The sequence below is a fragment of the Mesoplodon densirostris genome, chromosome 9, assembly GCF_025265405.1.
Source record: "Mesoplodon densirostris isolate mMesDen1 chromosome 9, mMesDen1 primary haplotype, whole genome shotgun sequence".
NCBI lineage: Eukaryota > Metazoa > Chordata > Mammalia > Artiodactyla > Ziphiidae > Mesoplodon > Mesoplodon densirostris.
Window position 1 is genome coordinate 102,818,885 of NC_082669.1, and position 14,014 is coordinate 102,832,898.

General features: G+C 37.6%; 1 pseudogene; it reads left to right on the plus strand.

The window, feature by feature from the left end:
• Positions 1 to 3,312: 3,312 nt before the first annotated feature.
• On the plus strand, positions 3,313 to 4,239 carry LOC132496196 (olfactory receptor 2A2-like; annotated as a pseudogene).
• The last annotated feature ends 9,775 nt before the right edge of the window (positions 4,240 to 14,014 follow it).

Consider the following 14,014-nt stretch of genomic DNA (forward strand, 5'->3'; position numbering starts at 1 on the left):
AATTGATTACAGGCATACAAGAAAATCCCTCAGATGAGGAGCCTTATGTCTTCACTGCTCTCTGGGACACCCCTTCATGCTTATATAATGAGATTAGTGAATAAGCATAGTGTGTAGCCATAGGGGTACTTTTGAATGACCCATATGCATTTTCCAGCTCAGTATATGCCTGCTTCAAAATTTACATTTGCCTAAACCTGATATTCTTCACAGGGATATATAATTTGCAGAATATTTAAATTACTAATTACTTCCAAAATATACTTCCCATAAGTCTAAAAGTATGAATTAAAACTATATGTATCACCTATCTTAAGAGATTTATGTCATATCATCTGAGAATATGTTAGTTTTGTAGAAACCATGCTTTGGCCATGAGTGATCAAAGTCACATCACAGTTTGCAATATTTTGTATTTAAAAGCCATGGTGTTCATTATATTAAAATATTATTTAACTTGTGATGACTATACTGGTAAAGACATCTCTGTGTGATGTATGGTGTAGGTCTTAAATGTCAAGTCATTCCTTCTTGTCATTCATCTAGGAAACAGGAGTATCTCTTCAAGCCCCAAAGTGAAATTAAGAAGAAACAATAGGTTAGAAGCAATGTGAGACATTTGTATGGTAGGGTTAATTCAATCAAATTATGTACAAAGATGTCTAGGGGGGAAATGCTAAATAGTGGGTGTTGGGATAGTTATTTCCACCTGGAACCATTTGGATCCTGGGCAGTAAGAAACACAGACAAATACGATTTTAATCATACATTTGTCATCAGAGTAGATAGCTCAAGGTTATTTGTAGACTAAGAGGACAGATTTAACCCAGTAAACAAGAAGCTACATCTTTTGTAGTCAGATGATACTTAGACTTCATGAAGTTGCACTTTCCATGAACTATTCTTGTTCTTCCTTGGTATTTGCTATGAAGCTGAGATGAGGATGAACCTAAGGAAATGCATTTTATACCAGGTTTGACTAAATTGTATTAAAGTGTAAGAGTCAACATGGTAAAAGTAGAAAAGTTGAAGTGGTACAACTTCATAGGAAAGGTGAACTTGAGATTAGAGTCATGATTGTTAAATTAGAAATCCTTTACCATTTAATGGTTTCTTGCAGTGATTATATGTTTTGATTTTTTTGGGCTTGTTTGCTTTTCATAGATGGTGGTGGTGGTGGATATAGATAAAAAGATGATAGGTAGAGAAAGAGGGAGATTTGACTGAGAACTTCCATGTCTAGGAGTATATGACAAGAAAATAATAAAAGATACACAAAAATATATGTATAAAATTTAATCAATGGCATTACAGTACATACAACCTAGTTAGAAGGTAATGTATTAAATCAGTTAAAATATCTGTATGCAATAAAATAGTATGCGAATGTTTAAAGTATATTGTATAGAAATATTTTGACATGGAAAATGTACATAATATGATTTAAATGAAAGAATAATGTTTATATAATTTTAATTATATGAAAATGTAAGTAGAGTGAATAATGGAAAACTATATGTACAAGTTATTAGCAATGATCACTCTTGGCCATAGATTTCACATATGTATTATCTCTTAAGCCTTTTATTGAATGTTGTGTTTTTCTAAGACTTAGGAAAACTTGATGTCAAAATCTCATATGAGCTAGATGCCACTTTGTTCACACAATGAACCAGACTATTGAAACTTTATTAAGTGTAAAATTTCTAAGAGCCTATAATTATCTAAATACAAAGAAAAACAAAAAGTATAAACAAGATAATTTTGAATTCGAAATGTACTTTTGCCTAAAAAAATCTACCATATAATATTGATATCATTTTCTTTAATGGTAATGTTGTATTAGTGGTGTTTTCCAAAAGAAGTCAGTAAAGGTGTATTAGGATTAAGCAAGTGAAGTTGAGAATCCATTATCCCCTTAACAACTTAGGTACTCTCCCAAATTATATACGCTCTCTATTAAATGAGGATATTAGAAATTGGGCAACAATCCTGATAAAAATATTACTTTACGTCCAATAAATCCAGATACTGCTTTGAAAATATGATTCTTCAGTAAGGAACCAAATATTTTTGGTGAAATAACTGATTCCAAGTTGAAGTGAGAAATCTACAGGATGGGTATGGATAATTTGTTAAGCCAGCAGGAAGAAAGAACTTAAAATTATGAATTAATAACTATAATGGAGATAACTTGGACACACCATCTTAACCAAGTAATCCACATTAGCATCACCTATATTGAGAGTAATTAACAGTATCTCTGTATTCATGAGAGGCTTTAAGATTAAGAAGGATATATTTTTTGCTACCAAAAATTTATAGTCTGAACTTAAAACATGGACAATCAATGGAAAACCCCAATTGAGAGACATTATACAAAACAAGAACTAATCCCCGTCAAAAATATCAGTGTTAAGGAAAGAAAGACTGAATAACTATTTCAGAGTAGAGGAGGTAAAATATTTTATTATTTTATTGGATTTCAATCTTGGGCTAGAGGGGCTGAAAATGCTATACCTAGAATAGTGAATCATGTTAATATCTCCTGATTTTGGTAATTATACTGAAAATAAAGTAGGGAATATCCTTGTTCTTGGAAATAATAAACAGTTTAGGGATAAGTTGGCCTTATGGTTGCACTTAACTCTTATGTGGTCCAGAGAAAATTAACAAAATATATACAGAGAAAAAGAAATGATAAAGCAAACATGAAAAAAATTGGTAAAGTGTATATACTAGTATTGTTTATAATTCCTGATACTTATCTGAAATTTTGAATTACTTTAAGAAGTAAGAAAAACAAAAAGGCAGAGAAATATTGAAGAAAAAACTCAGTGAAGTAGGGACAAGCATAGAAGCCTACTCCGAATTCACTTCAGATAAATAACTCCAGTTTTCATTGTTATCCAGCTCTGACCTTTCCACCACACTTTAGTCCTTTACAGACTGTCATTAAGAATGGAGGGGGGGCTTCCCTGGTGGTGCAGTGGTTGAGAATGTGTCTGCCAATGCAGGGGACACGGGTTTGAGCCTTGGTCCGGGAAGATCCCACATGCCGCGGAGCAACTAAGCCTGTGAGCCACAACCACTGAGCCTGCACTGTAGAGCCCGCAAGCCACAACTACTGAAGCCTGTGCACCTAGAGCCTGTGCTCTGCAACAAGAGAAGCCACCACAGTGAGAAGCCTGTGCACCGCAATGATGAGTAGCCCCCGCTCACCGCAACTAGAGAAAAGCCCGCGCGCAGCAACGAAGACCCAACGCAGCCATAAATAAATAAATAAATAAATTTATTAAAAAAAAAAAAAGAATGGAGGGGAACCAATCATGGGTCACAGAATTCATCCTGGTGGGATTCCAGCTCAGTGAAGACATGGAATAGTTCCTCTTCGTTATCTTCTCCTATTTTATATCTTCAACCTGCTGGCAAATGGCATGATCCTGGGACTCATTTCCCTAGACCCCAGACTGCACTCCCCCATGTACTACTTCCTTTTTCATCTGGCCATCACTGATCTATCCTATGCTTCCAGCAATTTACCCAATATGCTGGAAAACCTAGTGAAACACAAAAAAACTATCTCCTATTTCTCATGCACTATGCAGATGGTTTTCTATCTGGCTTTTGCTTCCGTAGAGCACCTGACTTTGGTGGTGATGTCCAATGACAGGTATGTGGCGATCTGCCATTCCCTGCAGTACCCTGTCGTCATGAACTGGAGAGCGTGCACGTTCCTGGCCATCATTTTCTGGGCACGTAGATTTTCCCTGGCCCTAGTACAAGAAAGTCTCTTTCTAAGGCTGCCCTTCTATGGGCCCCAGAAGGTGAACCACTTCTGTGAAGTCTGATCTGTCCTCAAAGTGACCTGTGGTGAAACCTGGATCAATGAAATTTTCCTCTTTGCTGATGGTGTGTTTATCTTAACTGCCCCTTTCCCTGATGCTGGTCTCCTACGTGCGCATCCTCTGGGCCACCCTGAAGATCCAGTCAAAGGAGGGCCGCAAGGAAGCCTTTTCCACCTGCTCCTCCCACCTCTGTGTGGTTGGGTTCTACTTTGGCATCGCCACGATGGTTTATATGGTCCCTGGCAATAGTCAACGAGAGGAGCAGCTGAAGATCCTTTTCCTGTTTTACACTGTCTTCAACCCATTACTGAACACCCTTGTCTACAGTGTAAGGGATGCTCAAGTGAAGGCTGCTTTCCACAGAGTATTGCAGAAAAGTAGAACAATATGACACAAGGCACAATTATGGTTTAGTGAATTTTTCCCCTAGAACTCAAGAAAATTTTCCAACAAAATACATGACTTAAGGATGAGAATTATCCAAGAGCAACATCACAAAGATGGGAGAATAGGAATCCCCAAGCCCCCACTTCCTCCATGAAGATGACATAATATAGATCAAATTGCCTTTCTGAGAACACCAGAAACCACATAGGAGTTCGCAGCACCCCAGACTAACAGAAAGCCAAGAAGAGATAGAGTGAAGCTTTTAGGCAAATTTATGGCATTTTATTGCCATATCCACCTCGCCTCCCTGACCCACTGTGTTAGGATCTGGAGAAAATTCCCAACTCCCAGCTCTTTCTCAAGAGGGAAAGAGAAGGGTAGACCGTGCCTACTACATTCTAGCTTTTCGGGTGGTGGTGGAGCCTGCGAGCTTGTTTTCCGTCATGCCTGACTCAGAGCCCTGATGGGAATGGCAGTGGCAGTTTGGACTCCATGTTTCGACCACTGAGAAACATAGCAAGCACCCAAGTTTTTACAGTAATACAGAGATGTTTGAATTTTTACAATTCTAATAGATGTGCAGTGGTATCTCATTCTTGTTTTAATAGAAAATTCCCTGATGACATGTGATGTTGAGTGTGTTTGCAAGTGCTTCCTTGCCACCTGTATCTTTTTTGGTGAGTTATCTCTACATTTTTGCCCATTTTTATGTAATAAACTTTATTTTTTAGAGTAATTTTAGATTCACAGCAAAATTAAGTGGAAAGTACAGAGATAACCAATATACCCCCTGCCTCCACACATACAAAACCTCCCCCATTATCACCAACTCCCCACAGAGTGGCACCTTCATTATCATTCATCCACCTGCATTGACACATCATCATCACCCGAAGTCTACACCTTACATAAGTTTTCACTCATGGTGTTGTATATTCTCTATGTTTGCACGAGTGTATAATTATGTGCATCCACCATTATACTATCATACAGAGTAGTTTCACTGCCCTAAAAAATCACCTCTTCTTCCTCCCTCATTACTAATCCCTGGCAACCACTGATCTCTTAATTGCCTCCATAGTTTTGGTTTTTCAGAATGTCATATAGTTAGAATTATAAAGTATGTAGTTTTTTCACATTGACTCCCTTCACTCAGTCCTATGGATTTAAGTTTCTCCTATGTCTTTTTTTATACGCTTGATAGTTCATTTCTTTTTAGTGCAAAACAAGATTCTGTCGTCTTGATGCACCACAGTTTATCCATTTACCAACTGATGGACTACTTGAGTGCTTTCAAATTTAGGCAATTATTAATTTAACTGCTTTACACATCTCTGTACAGGTTTTCATGTAGACATACGTTTTCAGATCCTTTGGATAAATACCTAGTAGTGCAATTGGTAGATCATAGATTAGAGTATGTTTATTTTTTTAAGAAGTTGTCAAACTGCCTTTCAAGGTGGCTGTACCATTTTGCAATGAATGAAACTGACTTCCCCCCAGCAATATATGAAAGTTCCTGTTGATTCACATCCAAATCAGTGTGTGGTGTTGTAAATATTCTGAATTTAGCCATTCTACTAGGCATATAGTGATATTTCATTGTTGTTTTAATTTGCATTTCCCTGATGACAAAGATATGTGGCATCTTTTCATATACCTATTTGCCATCTGTCTATCTTCTTTGAATAGATGTCTGTTAGGGTTTTTTTTTTTTTTTTTTTTCGGTATGCGGGCCTCTCACTGTTGCGGCCTCCCCCGTTGCGGAGCACAGGCTCCGGACGCGCAGGCTCCGGACGCGCAGGCTCAGCGGCCATGGCTCACGGGCCCAGCCGCTCCGCGGCATATGGGATCCTCCCAGACCGGGGCACGAACCCGTATCCCCTGCATCGGCAGGCGGACTCTCAACCACTTGCGCCACCAGGGAGGCCCCGTCTGTTAGGGTTTTGACTTTAAGTGTTCCTTGTATATTTTGGAATCAAGTCATTTTTCCTATATGAGGAAAGATTGTCTCCAGTATGTGTATTGACTTTTTATATGCTTACCAGTGCTTTTCACAGAGCAACAGTTTTTAAATTTAATTAAATACAATTTATCAACTTCATTTTTAGAGTTGTTGATTTTCAGTTCAGGGTTTTCATTTTGTATTTTAGAAGGAGGAAGGGTGGATACTTGTTCTAAATCTCATGTGGTTCACCCTGAGGCAAGACTTAACAGTGAATATGGAAAGCAGTAATCATATGAGTAAGGCTTACAGATAACTCTCCTACTCTAAAGCACAGGAGCTCGGTAGACTGACTGATGCTTTTACATCCCTTATTAACTTACACGAAATTAGTAGTTGAATCTACAGCTTGGAAAAGAGAAAGGGTGAATAAATGGTCAATTAAAGGAAATTTCTGAGAGCCTGAATTTGCCTATATTTACTGGGAAATAAGTCCAAATGAGAAATAACAGATAAGGACTGTATCCCAAGGATCCAGTAAGAGAAAAAAATAGAACCAAACAAAATTAAGTGTTTATTGCCAGTAGGTGCACTGCAAGAAACACTAAACAAAATATTTTTCCCATCTGAAAGAAACGCTCCCTGATGGTAATGGGTATAATTATTTTCTCTGAGATTTGAGAATACTTTCTCTTTGGTTTTCAGAAGTGTGACTATAATATCCCCAAGCGATGTTTTGGTTACACTTATCCTGCCTCTGATTTTCTGAGCTCTCTGCATTCATGAGATCATAACTTTTATCATGCTGGGAAATACTCCAGAATAATTCCCTCAAAATTTGCATTTGTGCCATTTTATTTTTTAAATTTTAATTTTAGTTTTATTGAGATATAATTGACATACAGCTCTGTGATATAGAGCATAATGATTTGACTTACATACAAAGTGAATTTTTTTATCACAATAAGTTTAGTAAACATCCATCATCTCATAGAGATAAAAAATCAAAGAAATAGAAAAAAATTTTTCCTTGTGATGGGAACTCTTAGAATTTACTCTCTAAACAACTTTCATATATAATATAGAGCAGTGTTAATTATATTTATTATATTGTACATTACATCCTTAGTACTTATTTATCCTAGAACCGGGAGTTTGTAACTTTTGACTGCCTTCACCCAATTCCCCCAGTCCCCACCAGCCCATATACGGTTACATCAAACCTGATCTCTTTTTCTATGAGTTTGGTTGGTTGGTTGTTTTTGAAGTAAAATTGACCTATGACACTATGTTAGTTCCTGCTACACAACATAGAGATTTGATATTTCTATACATTTCAAAATGTTCACCAGCATAAGTCTAGTTATAATTTATCACTATACAAATATATTGTTATTGAGTATATTCCCCACACTGTACATTTCATATCATGACCCATCTATTTTGCAACTGGAAGTTTGTACCTCTTAATCCCCTCCATCACTTATTTCTTTCCTCTTCCCTCCCTCCTTCCCCTCTGGCAACCACCTGTTTTTTCTATGTATCTATATCTCTGTTTTATGTTTATTCATTTGTTTTGTTTTAAAAATTCCACATATAAATGAAAACATGCAATATTTGTCCTTCTCTCTCTGACTTCTTTCACTTAGCATAACAGCTCTAGTTACATCCATGTTGTCAAAAATGGCAAGGTTTCATTCTTTCTTATGGCTGAGTAATATCCATTGTGTATATATACTATATCACCTCTATCCATTCATCTATTGATAGGCACTCAGGTTTCTTCCGTATCTTGGCTATTGTAAATAATGATGCTATGAACATTGGTGTGCATGTGTCTTTTCAAATCAGTGTTTTTGTTTTCTTTGGATAAACATCCAGAGGTGGAATTGCTGGATCATTTGGTAGCTCTATTTTTTTTTAACATCTTTATTGGAGTATAATTGCTTTACAATGGTGTGTTAGTTTCTGCTTTATAACAAAGTGAGTCAGCTATACATATACGTATATCCCCATATCTCCTCCCTCTTGCATCTCCCTCCCACCCTCCCTATCCCACCCCTCTAGGTGGTCACAAAGCACTGAGCTAATCTCCCTGTGCTATGTGGCTGCTTCCCACTAGCTATCTATTTTACATTTGTTAGTATATATAAGTCCATGCCACTCTCTCACTTCATCCCAGCTTACCCTCCCCCCACCCATGTCCTCAAATCCATTCTCTATGTCTGCATCTTTATTCCTGTCCTGCCCCTAGGTTCTTCAGAACTTTTTTTTTTTTAGATTCCATATATGTGTGTTAGCATACAGTATTTATTTTTCTCTGACTTACTTCACTCTGTATGACAGTCTCTAGGTCCATCCACCTCACTACAAATAACTCAATTTCGTTTCTTTTTATGGCTGAGTAATATTCCATTGTATATATGTGCCACATCTTCTTTATCCATTCATCTGTCGATGGTCACTTAGGTTGCTTCCATGTCCTAGCTATTGTAAATAGAGCTGCAATGAACATTGTGGTACATGACTCTTTTTGAATTATGGGTTTCTCAGGGTATATGCCCAGTAATGGGATTGCTGGGTCGGGTTGTATGGTAGTTCTATTTTTAGTTTTTTAAGGAACTTCCATAGTGTTCTCCATAGTGGCTGTATCAATTTACATTCCCACCAACAGTGTACAAATGTTCCCTTTTCTCCACATCCTCTCCATCATTTGTTATTTGTAGACGTTTTGATAATGGCCATTCTGACTGGTGTGAGGAAGTACCTCATTTTGGTTTTAATTTGCATTTCTCTAATAATTAGCAATGCCGAGCATCTTTTCATGAGCCTGTTAGCCATCTGTATGTCTTCTTTGAAAAAAATGTCTATTCAAGCCTTCTCCCCATTTCTTGATTGGGTTGTTGGTTTGGTTTTTTGTTTCTTTGTTTCCGGTATGTGGGCCTCTCACTGTTGTGGCCTCTCCTGTCGTGGAGCACAGGCTCTGGATGCACAGGCTCAGCGGCCATGGCTCACGGGCCCAGCCGCTCCACAGCATGTGGGATCTTCCCGGACCGGGGCACGAACCCGTGTCTCCTGCATCGGCAGGCGGACTCTCAACCACTGCGCCACCAGGGAAGCCCACAACCATTGATCTTTTAAATATCTCCATAGTTTTATATTTTCCAGAATGTCATATAGTTGAAATCATATAATATGTAACATTTTCAGATTGGCTTCTTTTACATAGCAATATTCATTTAAGTTTTCTCCACATTTTTTGTGGCAGATAGACCATTTCTTTTTATCACTGAATAATATTTTCATTGTATGGATGTTTGTTTAACTGTTCACCTGTTGAAGGACATCACTGTTACTTGCAAGTTTTGATAATTATGAATAATGTTGCTATAAGCATTTGTTTACAGGATTTTGTGTGGACATAAGTTTTCACTGCCTCTGAGCGAATACCAAGTAGTGCGATTTGTAGATTGTATAGTAAGAGTATGTTTAGTGTTTTAAGAAGCTATCAAACTGCCTTCCAAAGTGACTGTACCATGTTGCAATGAATGAAAAAGAATTCCTTCAGCAATGAAGGAAAGTTCCTTTTGGTCCACATCCTAATCAGTGTTTGACGTTGCCTGTGTTTGGATTTTAGCCATTCTACTAAGTGTATACTGATATCTCATTGTTATTTTAATTTGCATTTTCCTGATGATATAGATGTAGAGCATCTTTTCATATGCTTACTTACCACCAGAATATCTTCTTCTTCTTCTTTTTCTAATATTTCAGTAAATCTTGGATCTTGCTTTTGTGTGTGTGTGTGTGTGTGTGTGTGTGTGTGTGTGTGTTTACGTCTTTATTGGAGTATAATTGCTTTACAATGGTGTGTTAGTTTCTGCTTTGTAACAAAGTGAATCAGTTATACATATACATATGTTCCCATATCTCTTCCCTCTTGAGTCTCCCTCCCTCCCACCCTCCCTATCCCACCCCTCTAGGTGGTCACAAAGCACAGAGCTGATCTCCCAGTGCTATGCGGCTGCTTCCCACTAGCTATCTGTTTTACGTTTGGTAGTGTTGAATATCTTCTTTGAAGAGCTGTCTGTCAGGGTTTTTGGCCCTTTTTTTTTTATTAGTTTCTGCTTTATAACAAAGTGAATCAGTCATACATATACATCTGTTCCCACATCCCTTCCCTCATGCATCTCCCTCCCTCCCACCCTCCCCATCCCACCCCTCCAGGCAGTCACAAAGCACCGAGCTGATCTCCCTGTGCTCTGCGGCTGCTTCCCACTATCTATCTACCTTACGTTTGGTAGTGTATATATGTCCATGCCTCTCTTTCGCTTTGTCACAGCTTACCCTTCCCCCTCCCCATATCCTCAAGTCCATTCTCAAGTAGGTCTGTGTCTTTATTCCCGTTTTACCCCTAGGTTCTTCATGACATTTTTTTTAATTCCATATATATGTGTTAGCATACGGTATTTGTCTTTCTCTTTCTGACTTACTTCACTCTGTATGACAGACCCTAGGTCTATCCACCTCATTACAAATAGCTCAGTTTCGTTTCTTTTTATGGCTGAGTAATATTCCATTGTATATATGTGCCACATCTTCTTTATCCATTCATCCGATGATGGACACTTAGGTTGTTTCCAGCTCCGGGCTATTGTGAATAGAGCTGCAATGAACATTTTGGTACATGTCTCTTTTTGAATTACGGTTTTCTCAGGGTATATGCCCAGTAGTGGGATTGCTGGGTCATATGGTAGTTCTATGTTTAGTTTTTTAAGGAACCTCCATACTGTTCTCCATAGTGGCTGTACCAATTCACATTCCCACCAGCAGTGCAAGAGTGTTCCCTTTTCTCCACACCCTCTCCAGCATTTATTGTTTCTAGATTTCTTGATGATGGCCATTCTGACTGGTGTGAGATGATATCACATTGTAGTTTTGATTTGCATTTCTCTAATGATTAATGATGTTGAGCATTCTTTCATGTGTTTGTTGGCAGTCTGTATATCTTCTTTGGAGAAATGCCTATTTAAGTCTTCTGCCCATTTTTGGATTGGGTTGTTTGTTTTTTTTGCTATTGAGCTGCAGGAGCTGCTTATAAATTTTGGAGATTAATCCTTGGTCAGTTGCTTCATTTGCAAATATTTTCTCCCAGTCTGAGGGTTGTCTTTTGGTCTTGTTTATGGTTTCCTTTGCTGTGCAAAAGCTTTGAAGTTTCATTAGGTCCCATTTGTTTATCTTTGTTTTTATTTCCATTTCTCTAGGAGGTGGGTCCAAAAGGATCTTGCTGTGATTTATGTCATAGAGTGTTCTGCCTATGTTTTCCTCTAAGTGTTTAATAGTTTCTGGCCTTACATTTAGGTCTTTAATCCATTTTGGGCTTATTTTTGTGTATGGTGTTAGGGAATGATCTAATCTCATACTTTTACATGTCCCTGTCCAGTTTTCCCAGCACCACTTATTGAAGAGGCTGTCCTTTCTCCACTGTACATTCCTGCCTCCTTTATCAAAGATAAGTTGACCATATGTGCATGGGTTTATCTCTGGGCTTTCTATCCTGTTCCATTGATCTATCTTTCTGTTTTTGTGCCAGTACCACACTGTCTTGATTACTGTAGCTTTGTAGTATAGTCTGAAGTCAGGGAGCCTGATTTCTCCAGCTCCGTTTTTCGTTCTCAAGATTGCTTTGGCTATTCGGGGTCTTTTGTTTTTCCAAACAAATTTTGAAATTTTTTGTTCTAGTTCTGTGAAAAATGCCAGTGGTAGTTTGATAGGGCTTGCATTGAATCTGTAGATTGCTTTGGGTAGTAGAGTCATTTTGACAATATTGATTCTTCCAATCCAGGAGCATGGTATATCTCTCCATCTATTTGTATCATCTTTAATTTCTTTCATCAGTGTCTTATAATTTTCTGCATACAGGTCTTTTGTCTCCTTAGGTAGGTTTATTCCTAGATATTTTATTCTTTTTGTTGCAATGGTAAATGGGAGTGTTTTCTTGATTTCATTTTCAGATTTTTCATCATTAGTGTACAGGAATGCCAGAGATTTCTGTGCATTAATTTTGTATCCTGCTACTTTACCAAATTCATTGATTAGCTCTAGTAGTTTTCTGGTAGCATCTTTAGGATTCTCTATGTATAGTATCATGTCATTTGCAAACAGTGACAGCTTTACTTCTTCTTTTCCCATTTGGATTCCTTTTATTTCCTTTTCTTCTCTGATTGCTGTGGCTAAAACTTCCAAAACTAAGTTGAATAAGAGTGGTGAGAGTGGGCAGCCTTGACTTGTTCCTGGTATTAGTGGAAATGGTTTCAGTTTTTCACCATTGAGGACAATGTTGGCTGTGGGTTTGTCATATATGGCCTTTATTATGTTGAGGAAAGTTCCCTCTATGCCTACTTTCTGCAGGGTTTTTATCATAAATGGGTGTTGAATTTTGTCGAAAGCCTTCTCTGCATCTGTTGAGATGATCATATGGTTTTTCTCCTTCAACTTGTTAATATGGTGTATCACATTGATTGATTTGCATATATTGAAGAATCCTTGCATTCCTGGAATAAACCCCACTTGATCATGGTGTATGATCCTTTTAATGTGCTGTTGGATTCTGTTTGCTAGTATTTTGTTGAGGATTTTTGCATCTATGTTCATCAGTGATATTGGCCTGTAGTTTTCTTTCTTTGTGACATCCTTGCCTGGTTTTGGTATCAAGGTGATGGTGGCCTCATAGAATGAGTTTGGGAGTGTTCCTTCCTCTGAAATTGTTTGGAAGAGTTTGAGAAGGATGGGTGTTAGCTCTTCTCTAAATGTTTGATAGAATTCGCCTGTGAAGCCATCTGGTCCTGGGCTTTTGTTTGTTGGAAGATTTTTAATCACAGTTTCAATTTCAGTGCTTGTGATTGGTCTATTCATATTTTCTATTTCTTCCTGAGTCAGTCTTGGCAGGTTGTGCATTTCTAAGAATTTGTCCATTTCTTCCAGGTTGTCCATTTTATTGGCCTAGAGCTGCTTGTAGTAATCTCTCATGATCTTTTGTATTTCTGCAGTGTCAGTTGTTACTTCTCCTTTTTCATTTCTAATTCTATTGATTTGAGTCTTCTCCCTTTTTTTCTTGATGAGTCTGGCTAATGATTTGTCTATTTTGTTTATCTTCTCAAAGAACCAGCTTTTAGTTTTATTGATCTTTGCTATCCTTTCCTTCATTTCTTTTTCATTTATTTCTGATCTGATCTTTATGATTTCTTTCCTTCTGCTAGCTTTGGGGGTTTTTTGTTCTTCTTTCTGTAATTGCTTTAGGTGCAGGGTCAGGTTGTTTGCTCAAGATGTTTCCTGTTTCTTAAGGTGGGATTGTATTGCTATAAACTTCCCCCTTAGAACTGCTTTTGCCGCGTCCCATAGGTTTTGGGTCATCGTGTCTCCATTGTCATTTGTTTCTAGGTAATTTTAAATTTCCTCTTTGATTTCTTCAGTGATCACTTCGTTATTGAGTAGTGTATTGTTTAGCCTCCATGTGTTTGTATTTTTTACAGATCTTTTCCTGTAATTGATGTCTAGTCTCATAGCATTGTGGTCGGAAAAGATACCTGATACAATTTCAATTTTCTTAAATTTACCAAGGCTTGATTTGTGACCCAAGATATGATCTATCCTGGAGAATGTTCCATGAGCACTTGAGAAAAATGTGTATTCTGTTGTTTTTGGATGGAATGTCCTATAAATATCAATTAAGTCCATCTTGTTTTTGGCCCATTTTTAAATTGAGTTATTCATTTTCTTACTGTGTGTGTGTGGGTTTTTTATTTAACATCTTTATTGGAGTATAATTGCTTTA